Source organism: Oncorhynchus nerka, linkage group LG25, assembly GCF_034236695.1.
Source record: "Oncorhynchus nerka isolate Pitt River linkage group LG25, Oner_Uvic_2.0, whole genome shotgun sequence".
NCBI classification, from domain to species: Eukaryota; Metazoa; Chordata; class Actinopteri; order Salmoniformes; family Salmonidae; genus Oncorhynchus; species Oncorhynchus nerka.
In genome coordinates this window covers 55,803,528-55,817,871 of record NC_088420.1, presented here as the reverse complement: position 1 = coordinate 55,817,871, position 14,344 = coordinate 55,803,528, and positions in this window count along the sequence as shown.

Genomic DNA, 14,344 nt, shown 5'->3' with positions numbered 1-14,344 from the left:
AACAGGCAACATGTTTCTCTTTCCAGGTGATCAACAAACAAAATATGATACACGTGAATATTCAATAAATAAATGTGCTTCTCATAAACCGTTTTGCAAAACATTGTCTGGTCATTTATGGTAATACGCAAGGCTTTTGGTAAAGTGACGGAGGACATAAGACAACTATCACATGTCCCCGGCCTTCTCTTTGACGCACGTGGAGGAGTAATGTGTCGTTGGCACACTTGTAGCCAGGTAAACTTGTGGTATAATTGTGATCATTGAAAAATGACATGAGAATTTTTTTCTTTTTTCTTTATGGAACGTTTGCAGTAATACTTTGACTGTCCTTCAGTCTGGTTTTTTATTCACAACACATCACAGTGCTTGGAAGCCAATTATGTGTGAAATGACTGTTAAAAGTATAGGGTTTCAAAACAGCAACAGTATATGTGATGGAAGTGCGGAGGAAAAGCACTACGCAGTTCGAGGTTTTACCACCTTCCTTGAAGCGCAGGCTATCAAAAGTATTTAAAACGCAAACACAGAGGTACATGCATCAGTATAACCTGGCTGAAGGTACTTTAATCAGCACAGGACCTTGCTGGCATTTTACCTGACCAGAGTGAAGTTGAAGTAGGCCTACACAGGTAGAACACAAGAATGAGTAACCTGAAACAAAGAATTCACAGAAGACGTGTCTATAATGAACCATTAACATTAAACCGTCTGGAATTCTTCAATCTTCAGCTCGTCAACATACCTCCATTACAATGAGCACACATATCAATAAATGTGCTTACCATGCTTTAAGCATAAATAGACAAGAGGCTTCCAACATGAACTCACCCCGGAAATGATCAACTTTAGCTATACCCATACTACTGATTAACCCAGGCACTTTGGAACGCCCCCCCTGTCTTGACCATAAAATCCAAATCAGGAAATGAACAAAACCCTCTTCGATCAACGAGGAAATAACAAGGTAAGCATGTACATTTATTTTGATTAGCGTACACATTTTCATTAATACACTTGATCACATTGTAGTTGTAACCTCTGATCGATAACAAAAACATTATTGACATAAAGAGCTATATACTGGGCCAAGTACAACAACAGGTTCTGCATGCCCAAACTAATTGTGGGCATGCGACCACAATTCTAATAAGCTAGATGTTTATCTTTCCAGGTGATTGACAATCAAAAGGACAACGCTATCCATACATAAATATTCAATGCATGTTCTTCTCTTAAACATTTTTAGTAGTAATAGGTAATGCTTCAAGATAAAGTGAAGGTGGACACAGGACAACCATTATAATGCCCGATACATTGCTTCATTTTAAGTAGTACACTAGCCACAGTATGATGCTGAGCTGAGAGCACATCACATCACACCATCACATTCAGGGTGACTTTGAGATGAAGTCTGTCCTCCCTCGTAATGAATACCGGCCATTCCAACCAACACCGGTCCGTCCGGGCACACACACTAAAACCATTTACACAATGACTGAACGTTAAGCTCCAGACCTTGGATTGAAATTTACACTCCCTCGCACCAACCCTAAGGCCCATTCCCCATCTCTCATTTGTTAATTCACATTGTCTATACAGACAGAGACCATTAAAATGCCATCGAAACACCACTGAATAGCCGCGTGGGTTGCACCAACTGGCGAGGGCCGCCGAAATCGAGCTCTAGACACACACACACACAGCGCTAGGCAAGCCCTTTGGAAACCTGCTAATTAACTTCATGGGCGAAGAAGCCCCCTGAAAGACCCATGTGCGTTCTAAATGGCACCCTATTCCCTATAAAGTGCACTACTATTGACCAAAGCTCTGGTCAAAAGTAGTGCACTATAAAGGGAATATGGGTGCCCTTTGGGACGCTCTAGCATTCAGGTGTAATTAAAACTTGAGTCTAGTGACAGCACTGGCATTTGTCAGAGCCCATCCAGCGGTTCAAATGTCAAACAGATAGCAGCACCATCGACACTGCCTCACTGCCATGTCCTCAGCTATAATACATACGCACACACGGACTAGGGAATGAAATGAAGCTCTGGTATTTCAGCCAGACCGGCCCACTACTGCTGTACCACACCGGGCCCCAGCCACACTGCTTTGTAGATAATGAAGTCCTGAGTTCTATGTTCATATTTTCATGTTGTATTTGAAACTTGTGCAAAGTAATTAATTCTAATGAGTTCAATAGGCTTTACATTTAGCTAATGGATTTTGTAGCAAATAAGTGCCTGATAGATATTTTCTTTTCATTTTTAACTGGTCATTTTGGCAACTTCAGTAGGAATATAGGCTGGCTCACTGATGGCAGGTTTGACTTTGAACTTATCTGGGCCAGCCCATCGGAGTAGGGGGGGCTGTTCCCACTGCAAAGGCCCAATAGAGAAAGCTGATAGATTATGTCAACTGAGAAAAAGGTATAGCCGAGGCTACAAAAAAACATATTCAAAAGAACAAAAGGCCAAATAGACAATATCATTTTTTTCTTCAATTTTGACCAGCCCGCTCAACTGAAAAATTGTCCAGCCCATCTGGAATCTGCCAGATATGCCAGACGGCCAATCCGTCCCTACTTGGCACACAGCCTCCTGGATCTATTATGAATGACTGCTGATAACCTTTAGGGTTACCATTATCCTATGGAGAATGACTTGGATTTCCAGATGTTGATGCAGATGCTGACATGTGAGACAAGACGTATTCAACTCTCACCCCTACCAGGTCCGGAGCCTGCTGGTTTTCGGTTCTACCTGATAGTTCATCAGGTAGAATGTCTAAATCAGTCCCTGATTAGATAAGAACAATGAAAAAATGCAGTGGAACTGTCTTTTGAGGTCCAGAGTTGAGTGTGAGGGGGATAGATAATTTGCTCTGTAGTGTTTCCCAGGCATACCTGGGTTTAAAAAAAACACAGACACGCAAGTTCAGGGCATCTGATAATCCCCAAGGACAAATCTCCTCAAATATACAGTTTCATACAGTCATCACTGAATGGAATTCTTTACCAACTCACATTACTCAGGCAAAAATGCAATTCACCTTCAATAAAATATCAAAATAAATAAAAGGTATTTTAATTGTCTTCTTGTTAATGTTTGTAATCATTTAAAATACTTTATCTGTGCTTGATTGATTGAGTGTCAAACTGCAAACCCCACCCATTTGGCACTCTAGGCGGGCTTTAGCAAACGCTCAAAGTGTTTAAAGGATTTCCAGGTCTGTTTCACGCGGCCTCACTCCGGGTAAGACTATACTGGGATGAATGAGGCATGTAACCAACTGGTAATTTTGCCGCAGATGATGCGCCTATTGATGTCACTTTGGAAAATTTATGGCCGGTTTGAGCTGTGATATCACAGCTGTAGCATCATGGTAATGTGAATTCTACTGTGCCAGATGTACCTTGGTAGTGGCGCCTATAGAGCAGTGGTCTCCAGCAACGTTCCTGAAGAGCTACCCTTTTCGCTCCAACCACAGTTGTGATTAATCTGGTTCATTTTATCACCCAGCTAATTATTAGAATCAGGTGTGGTAGATTATGGTTGGAGTGAAAACCTACAGGGCGGTAGCTCTCCAGGAACAGGGTTGGAGACACCTGCCATAGAGCCTGTGTATGATGGGCTATAGAGCCGTTTTGCTGAGCCAGCTGCTACAAATAGCAGTCTTCATCAAGCAACCGACACACCATTTGTGTGTCAATTGCTCGAATAGAGGATATGGTATATGTGAAGTCTTGTATAATAAAGAGGTCTAATTCTACTGTATTTAAATCACAGCAGTAGGATGGTTTTATTAGTCGCAGCAGCAACATTAATCGTATTATGCAGTAGAATATGGGCGGTCTTTTATGGCGTCTGGAAAGTATCTCAGCGTGAGCAGAGATGGGGTACATCCAACGGTCAAGAACTCGACTGTTTCAGTTGTCGGACAACAAACAGCAACACACATCTCACCGACCTTCCTTAAGATGATCATGTTAACGCCGGTATAGAAATGTATTCCATGTCCTATATTACCTCTTTTGCTTACCTCATGTACACACACTATCCAGCTGTACACACACTGTAACCACAGGAGGTTGGTGGCACCTTAATTGGGGAGGATGGGCTCGTTGGTAGTGGCTGGAGCAGAATTGGTGGATCGGTATCAAATACAACAAACACATGGTTTCCGTGTGTTTGCTGCCATTCCATTTACTTCGTTACAGTCATCATTGTGAGCCATTTTCCCCTCAGCAGCCTCCACTGACTGTAACAGTTGTCAATGCTGAGTATTGAACAACTACTAGACACTAGCCAGTGTGTTGCATTAAGGTCATTCAAGAAGTTCAGCCACAGTTCTCTGGGCATTGTTTTTTTTTGTCTATTTCCAATGTGTCTGAGATGCCGCCAAGAAGACTATCACAACTTTTTAAATATACAAACTGGTTCAGAAATAATTGTTCTGTTGGCTGTTGTTCTTATGATTCATTATTGGTAGAATGCTGTTGTCCTTTTTTTGTAATCCATTCAGCTTCTTATTTATTTATTTATTTATTTTTTAATTTTATTTTGCACCCATTGCTTCATGTGTGGCATTTGTTGTTTTGATTTCACCCTGAACGAACGAAAGCGTTAAGACTCCGATTAGGGAGAAACTACAATAAATTATTTATTTTTAAAAAACGTGTCAAACCTCCATTCCAAAGTGCAGTGGTAACAATATCGCCCATGTATTATTTCATTAGGATTTTAATTACAATACTTAGTTACCTTGAATACGCGCATTTTGTGAAAAGTTGAAGGCAGCTCCAAATGTCAATTGTATTAATACGTCTCGAGTCAAAGGATGTGAGGCCAATTAAGGACCAGCAAAAGGTCCAGTGTTCAAAGGATGTGAGGCCAATTAAGGACCAGCAAAAGGTCCAGTGTTCAAAGGATGTGAGGCCAATTAAGGACCAGCAAAAGGTCCAGTGTTCAAAGGATGTGAGGCCAATTAAGGACCAGCAAAAGGTCCAGTGTTCAAAGGATGTGAGGCCAATTAAGGACCAGCAAAAGGTCCAGTGTTCAAAGGATGTGAGGCCAATTAAGGACCAGCAAAAGGTCCAGTGTTCAAAGGATGTGAGGCCAATTAAGGACCAGCAAAAGGTCCAGTGTTCAAAGGATGTGAGGCCAATTAAGGACCAGCAAAAGGTCCAGTGTTCAAAGGATGTGAGGCCAATTAAGGACCAGCAAAAGGTCCAGTGTTCAAAGGATGTGAGGCCAATTAAGGACCAGCAAAAGGTCCAGTGTTCAAAGGATGTGAGGCCAATTAAGGACCAGCAAAAGGTCCAGTGTTCAAAGGATGTGAGGCCAATTAAGGACCAGCAAAAGGTCCAGTGTTTCATCTCCATTTACATTATTACACAATACTAGTCAAAGCTTGGTGCATTAAGTTGCTGGACATTAGTGTACCCTACTCATGACATGCCTTGATGAAGACGGCAAATATAAGTGTCTGCATACTGATTCAATTTAATCCTGAGAATCTGTGCAATATAAACACACTGTTATTCTCACAGCGGAAATCCAATAATCGACCTGCTTGGTGGCCAGGTTGTACACACACGTACGTACTTCTTTACGCTCTCTGTATGTGTCTCCGATATTCATTTCACTGACACTCTTGTAAAGTTAGCTTATTTCCTTTATTCATGAGATCCAGGTCAGAGTTCCACGAACGCATCCCAAATGGCCCTCTATCCCTTACATGGTGCACTACTTTTGATCAGAGCCCCGTGGGCCCTAGGAATAGGGTGCCATTTGGGACGCAGTCCATGTCCAATAAGAACAAGCCATCTCATTCCGCCTGCATCTGCCTCACTGAACACTGGAATTAATAAATGATGTCTGTCAGTGACACTGATACCCTGTGTGCACATAGGGTTGGTTTTTACATGTATTGCACAGTGTAAACACTGTCTACCCTTCCTCATTATATCGTTGGCAGTATCATAGTCAGTGCTGACTGAACTGAGTGAGTTCCATTTCATTAGTCATAGTGGGTTAGTCTATAATTGTTTTAGGCTGCGTCCCAGATGGCACTCTATTCCCTGCATACACAAAGGTGCTATCTAAAACCTTAAAGGGTTCTTCGGCTGAACCTTTTTGGAGCCCTTTTTTTCCCCTAAGAGTGTAGTGAACTACTTTTTTACCAGAGCCCTATGGGGAATAGGGTGCCATTTGGGACAGAGGCTTGGGGGTCTATACGATCTGTGTCGCCGAAGCGTTACAGATTGCACGCTAGAAATTGAAAGGTAATTTCCGATTGAACCGGCATATGCAGTGTTTACCGTGAACGCAGTCTCCGCTAACGTGGGAACATTTCAATCACACTGGATCTAGACTTGCACGGTCATAATTGCCTCTTTCATGCTTCCTAATGAAATCTAGCAAGAGCAGTGTGTCTGTGTCTGTTTGTGTGTGCGTGTGTGTGCGTCTGTGTTCTAAAGCTGTTGCTTTTTCAGGTGCATTGATTTTGAGCTGATGACACAAACCACCTGTGCGATGTAAGAAGAATCTAGCCAGGTGTCCTGGGTTCTTGAAAGCTCAGCAGCTCACATCACAGGCCTGAGATACCAAAGAACCGCTAGGGGATGAGAGTTCTAACATTTCTAGGGTACTATAGTTCACTAAAGAGTGCTCTCGGTCACCTTGGTACACATCCTGTGCTGAGACCACTCAGGCTCTTCATTTGGTTTATTTTGTACATCTGTTGCACTACTAAAAGGGTCGGACCAAAATAATAGTACATTTGTCCAATGTAAAAGTTGTCATTTCTCTGCCTGAGAGAGAAATGAACTGTGAAAGAGCAAAGTTACAGTAATTTGCAATTACCGATGAGACGAAAGCTGTGAAAATGAGAACTTGGTTCAAATAATTGTTATGTCAACCTGTAGCCCTTAGGTGGTTAGTGTCACTTCAATAACCTCTCAAGTGGAAAGAATGAATTTCCTCACAATAACAGCCAAACTAAACGTTGCTTCAAGGATTCTCACAATCCTAAAGGGAGCGGTGGTTGTATCGTGACACCTTAATAGCACCGGCTAGGTAGGTACTCATATCTCTGCACCAATGTCCTATCAGTTTTTGTCTTTCAGTCAATAAACATGGGATACTCATGCCCACAACCACACTTATATTATGTCATGCACACAAATCATTTGCTTTCAAGTCCTTTCAAGTCTTGTATTAGACCAAAAGAGAACTGAATTCCCCTGATGAGCTCTTTGACTATTACCTTTCGATCCCTCTTTTGTCTTTTTTCTCTTTCTCTCTCCCTCTCTTAGTTTTCTTGAAATGAATAGACCAAGGTGAGCTGTACCGCACAGCCTGTACGTGCAAGGATGACTGTTGAACAACAGAATGATGAACAGAATGCAGAGCTGGAAAGTAGGACGACCCAGTCCACTGAACACAGTGACTACAGAACATGGGCTGCCTGCGCCCCCAAATGGCACCGTATTCCTTATGTTGTGCACTACTTCAGACCAGGGCCAAAAGGAAGCAGTGGAGAAAGCAGTGCAATACATAGGGAAGAGGGTGCCATTTGGGACCCAGGCCTGGACTCGTTCTCTGATGACCTTGAAGATTTTATGGCCATTATTCTTTATTAGGTGACAGAAGTCTGACTCTGTTCATTTTTATGATTCATAGCCACTGGTTTCACAGGGTCCTACAGACCATTAGGGTCGATCAAGCCAGTGGAAAAATAGCCTGGTTAAACCAGACTGAATTACTGTGCTCCCCATGAAACAATGTTGATCACAGCGTTCAGTCTGGTTCGACCAGGCTAGGGATATAAGGCCCAACACAGAATAGCTATACAGGTACTATAGTATTTGTTTATAGAATAAGGCTGTTTTTTATTTATTCCATTGTGCTATAATTGTATTATTATTTTTATTATTCGTATTATGTTGCATTGTTGACAGGGAACCTGCAAGTAAGAATTTAATTGTACTGTGTACCACAAATAAACTTCAGTTGACCCCAATTATTTAAAAAAAAAAGAATAGTTTCACCACATTAAAATGAGAGTTCAGTCCACAGAACAGGGTTGACCTCAAAGCGAGGGCATGTGTTGTTTTCTTCCTTCAAATGAATCACTAATCACAGCTGCGCACAATTTCTACTTCAGACATCAGGATCGTTCTTGTGGAACGATCCTGTCACAAACACACGCCATAATTCTGTGTCCTTCCTTCGTATCTCGCTAATGGTGTAGAATCTATATTCAAAACAAGTAGAGCAGTTAAGAATCTCCCTCTCTCCCTCCCAGAGAGTAGCATGCACCACAAAGCTAACCACACTAAGGCCCACGTCTGCACCCAGGCGATACATCACTGTCAAAACAATCGTCCTCATTTCTGTATTTTCATACGGTGCCACCGCGCGACACCGCTTCACACGTGGTATAACGTTTGTCTCCTGCAGATTGCAATAACTGCCAGCAGACATTCATCAACATAGACGTGTACGTGTGACTTTCCAGGTAAATGTGTTCCTTTGTTAGTAAAACTAGGTGAGGGAGATCAGTTATTAGCGCTAACTTTGAATTACTCAAGACTCTTGTTATCTGTTGCTCACCGATGCCATCCTAGGAAACATTCCCATCTCTGTTATGAGAAGTTTGTGTCCACGTTTGTTTGACAAAAATAGCGTGCTCATCACAATTTAAAACTGGAAGGCATGCGTCTCGACAAAACATGCAAATGAAATGGATATCATAGATGCAAAAAATGTAGAAATCGAATCTATAATCTGCGGCGTTGCTTTGCAGCTTTTGGTGCTGTATGTTTAATGCAGCAGAAAGATAATTAGCTCGTCTATGATACCCTTGAGCACTGTATTCCTCAGGTGTGCCCTCTACTCCCAATCTACCTAAGGACACAGACACAGAAAGAACAAAGGAATCTCGTAAAGTATGTAAAGTTATGAACATTATATTCTGGAATTAAGGGTTTAGTATTGAAATCTGTTTATGGAAGCAACATAGCATTATTTAAAATCCAAGCACCAAGCAGGCAAGCGGATTTGTCCTACGATGACAAAAGGACAGAATAGGATTATTGTCATTAGCCTAAGTGCAAGTGATTTCATTTGGGTGAGCATTATCAGGACAGCAATCTGATATTGAGAGGGATGGGAGGATGGAAAGCTAGAGAGATGGAGGGATGGGAGAAGAGACAGGAAACATCTGGAAAGGGCAGATGTTTATCTGTTTACTGGCATTCGAGGATTAGCTGTGGGTGGGCTGCTTTGCTTTGGTATGGTGGCATTATAGGAAGGTGAGTGAAGGCTTGCCTCCAGCACCCAGTGTAGTTACCCAGCAAACATGTCCACATTAAACTGGAACGACACTCTCCTTAACGGTTGCACAAAAACAACTTGTGAACTTAGAGCTATAAGGTTATATCGAAAAAAAAAAAAAAGATGATTTCAAGATAATTGGCTTTAAAGTTTCGAACCCTCATTGGTTTGAATGGTGTCAGATATTTGTATCTTGTATTATTTTCTAACTTAGCAACATGAATTGGGGTATTTGCAAACCACGCCCGCAAATATTCGAAAGAGCCCCTGCCTGTACATTATGACATTAACTGGTCTTGGTGTGAGCTAGCCTGTGCTGGGCATGGTGTGAGCTAGCCCATGTTGGGCTGCTGTGGGCTAGCCTGTGATGGAGAGGTGTAGGCTAGCCCGTGTTTAGCTGATGTAAGCATGTTGTGTGCCAGCCCGTGCAGTGCGAGCCCATGTTTGGCTGGTGTGGGCTTGATATGAGCTTTGTGTGGGCTAGCCATATTGATCATTTAGCCAATGTCAATCAGCCAGATGGAGAGTACATGTTCCCAGAACGTAGGGACAGTATGTCAAATGTATAATTCTGTCAAAACAAAAGGCCTGGTAGTCGGATCAGTGAAAGAAGACAATGAAGGCTCTGAGAATGTCTGGCTTTTTATAAGGCTAGTGATCACTCTTAGTTGAACATTTAGACCAACACTATAGACAACACATATGTTTAGACATTATGTCAAAGTGCAAGCCAGCTCCAATACATCCATCGTCCTTCTATAGTTACCACTTCATGATAACACACCGCCTAGAACGAAATGTCAAGAAGAAAGACTTGCCGTGGCATCAAGCGGAGTTTTTTTTTTACACATCTTTCAACGGCTGTCACACAAGAGACAGCGCTGGAGAGACACAGCGTCTGACCAATCAGACGGTAGTTACCGGGCAGCATTTCAAATGGGACATTGTCTTTTTCAAGAACTTAAAAAAAAAAAAAGTGGATGCTCAGGTTCAACGTCAAGAAGTTAGTCAATACGAAAGATGCCATCCATAACAATCGCAACAACCCCTTACATGTGTTAGTGACTCCTCCTAGACCTTGTTTCACCTTGTTTGTCTAATATATACAGCTTGTTTGCCACCAACGGTTATCTTATTCCGTGTCATGTTTGACATTGCTTGACAGCAAACTATTGACTTGGTTATATGAGAGAGAGACAGAGAGAGACGGGGCGGCAAAAATGCATGTCCATGCATTACCCTTAACAAAGTTGTGTTATTTCCATCTTCTGGTCTGTCTCAGCTTCACAAAGATGATTTAGCACAGAACCCCTAAGAAACACCTATATTCCGAGAGAGATGGAAGACCTTAATGTTGGTGTAGACAGCTGCAGACAAAACCCAAATGAGAGGTGCCATCGTCACAGACTTCATGACACCGATTGTCTTTGTCACTTTGCCACTGTCATGTCTTCGAGCCGCATCCTATTATTATAGAAGGAATTATGCACTCTGCACAGGAGCATGCGTATGAATGGCACTCCTCTCCAATATTCCCTCTCATCCCCCTTCTCTCTATCTCTCTCATGCGTACATACACTCCGCTTACCCACATACAAAGGGGTCCGGTAAAAGGAAAGGGCAGGCATAATGTAAATTAGATTCCATTCAACGATGGGAGGAAGCAGAATGGGTGGGTTAATATTTCTTCTTTTAATAAGAAACGGACCGGGGCCTGAATCAACTGATAGCCATTCATCCCATGCTGGGCTTGCCAAGGAGAAAGATGCAAATAACTGCTTCATCAAAGCAGACAATACCACATCCTTTTCCCACAGGTCAACTTCAGGGTCCTAAAACTTATATTGGGAGCAATATATCACCCATTATATTAGACATGAACTGCCTGTTCCCTTTCAGGCCTTGATAATATATAATAATATATGCCATTTAGCTGATGCTTTAATCCAATATTGCCGTTGCAAGTGCCATGCGTCACCAACTGAGCGGTACATAGGACGTTCTGCTGTTTATGCCGCTGCTCATAAGATTATATGGCACTTTTTAATGAGGGCATCACTCGTCAATGGCATCAATTTACTCAAACGGCAGAACTGGCCACCATCGTTAACTTTTCTGCAAGGGAGGGGACATTTTTATCAGGATTGCTTATATTATATGGTGCCAACCATGCTGGAGCATGCAATGCCTATGTCTATTTAAAGAGTCTCGACACATAACCTGGATGTTTTGTAGTGACCTTCATACAGCTTGCAGCAGTGGTCACCAACCAATTGATCGCGATCGACTGGTCGATCTTCAAGGTATATCAAATCGATCACAAAAACACAGCTTCCAAGACCTAGGCCACAGCAAAGTTTCATACTAGCCTACATGAGCTTTCAGAATGTAAGGGTTTTCGTCCTCCTCTTCTGACGAGGAGTAGCAAGGATCGGACCAAAATGCAGCGTGGTATGTTGCGTTTTATATTTTTTGTTCAGTGTAATATGGTCTGAGAAGAACTATATTGGCAGGCCAAGCATATAGCAAATATGCTGTGATAATGTACTAGTCCTACTGCACAAACCTCATTCCTACGTAACTGTTTCTATTAGGTTCATATTTAAAAGAAAATATGAGCTGTAGATCTATGCATGCTTTTTGACTGTGAAGTGATCATCACTCAGAAAAGGTTGGTGACCACTGGCTTGCACTGTCAAGTGTAAATACATTTGTTTCAAATATCAAAGTAGCAAATATACCAATATAATAATATAACCTCTGTTATACCTTTCGTATCTTGAATACAGCTTGTGTTATCATTATCTTTCCGGGGATATTTGAATCCTTCTCGTTCTGTTAATGTAAACGTTTTTCTGAGCCGCCGCTCTGCCTGAAACCTGTTCCCTCTCTTTCTCTCTGTTCCCTCTCTTTCTCTCTGCTCCCTCTCTCTTTCTCTCTGCTCCCTCTCTTTCTCTCTGCTCCCTCTCTTTATCTCTGCTCCCTCTCTTTCTCTCTGCTCCCTCTCTTTCTCTCTGCTCCCTCTCTTTATCTCTTTGCCCTCTCTCTTTCTCTCTGCTCCCTCTCTTTATCTCTTTGCTCCCTCTCTTTCTCTCTGCTCCCTCTCTTTCTCTCTGCTCCCTCTCTTTATCTCTTTGCCCTCTCTCTTTCTCTCTGCTCCCTCTCTTTATCTCTTTGCCCTCTCTCTTTCTCTCTGCTCCCTCTCTTTATCTCTTTGCCCTCTCTCTTTCTCTCTGCTCCCTCTCTTTATCTCTTTGCCCTCTCTCTTTCTCCCTGCTCCCTCTCTTTATCTCTTTGCCCTCTCTCTTTCTCTCTGCCCTCTCTCTCTCTCTCTGACCCATTTGATGCCAGTCAATCTGTACTCTCTTAAACTCCCTCCTCTGGGCTCCTCTGGGCTCACTGCTAACTCGTTTTGTCCGCGAGACCTTGATCAAATCTCCAGCCATTTAGTTTCCTCATTAAATATGACGGCTCCTCTTGATCCTCAGCTTTCCGAAGAGATAAAAGGGGGGGGGGTTCTTTTTTCCGGCAAGCTGCCTTTGATCTTCACACACAGGTAGAGAGAAGGAAACCTTTCCGACATGTTGATAAGAATAAACGTAAATCGGTGCCAGTGGTAAACTTCCTGGAATTCTTCCAAGAGAAGCTTCCCTCGACCAGCTAAGATGAGGGTAAATTTAGCAGGAAAATTGTTATTCTTTTGTTGTTGATTGCAATTGCTTTCTCTTAGTAACGTGTAAACAAACCTCTCGTTGCAGTTTGATGTCATTATAGTGGAGATTTCTGTGCCCTCTTTGTTTTAACGTTTCGTTCACATTCAGTCACAAGTGTCAGAATCCATTCCATAGACTTCCATACAGAACCAATTCCTCATGCCTCAATGGCAATTGGATTTCAAATTTGAATAATCCAAATATGTAAACTGTCAAAAACATATTGTGGACAGGGCATGACAGATTGATAACACATTGGTTGGAATCATCCAAACCAGGTTATGAAAAAATACTGAATATGAATGTAAATGTATGTAAATAGGTAATAACACTTCAAGAACTATTGGAGTGAAACGGATATAAGATGGACAATAAAAAGGTGTGATAGGATATATGGAGAAGGAAGGAGACATTATGTTATTGAGGCTCTCTGGGGGAACCCAAGCGTATACAAGCAGTTGACTCCCACCTCTCAACCAGTCTTTTCTAACATAAATGTTGCCAATTGGGGCTCCATCCATGAAGCGAAAGTCCACTCATGGATGACATGAATCTGCCTTGATGCGTGCACTGCAGATTACCATACATACTATAATATTTTAAGATGTTACAATTAGAAGTCTGTATCTTCTCACATTGCGTTAGATATTAACTCACGGAATCAAAAAAGCATCACGATCATCCATCATCTAAGACCAGGAAGTCCATCCAGGTTTTCCCTATTTTCAGAGTCAGCGGGGACAAACATAGACATACATTCAAATATATATTCATACATGTATTCATTCAGTGCTTGTATACATTAGGGACAACAGCTGTATAATCTTAGTTGAGATCTAATGAAGAACTCATATTATATTGGACTGTTCCCATTAAACATTGACGCTCCCTGTGCGGTATTATAATACTTCTAAACCTCCTACGCCATTCCCATCTGCGCCATGTTGTATTGCTGCCCTGGATGCCACAACACCGTGTCGGGGCTAGTCTAGGCTAATGAAATGCATCCAGCAAAATAAAAGTAATGAATCCTATTTCCCAGTGTGACAATCTGAACATGAGGGGTGATATAGGACAGCCCTGGCCTATCTCCATACCTGCATCCCAAATGGCACCTTAATCCCTATGTAGTGCACTACTTTCGAATGACACCCTATGGTCCGTGGACAAAAGAGGTGAGCTAAAATAGAGAATAGGGTGCCATTTGGGACACAGACCCTCGCTGCACGGTGACCTTCTGCTACACTGAGGTTGTGTTTGACATGGCTAATACATCACGAAGCAGTC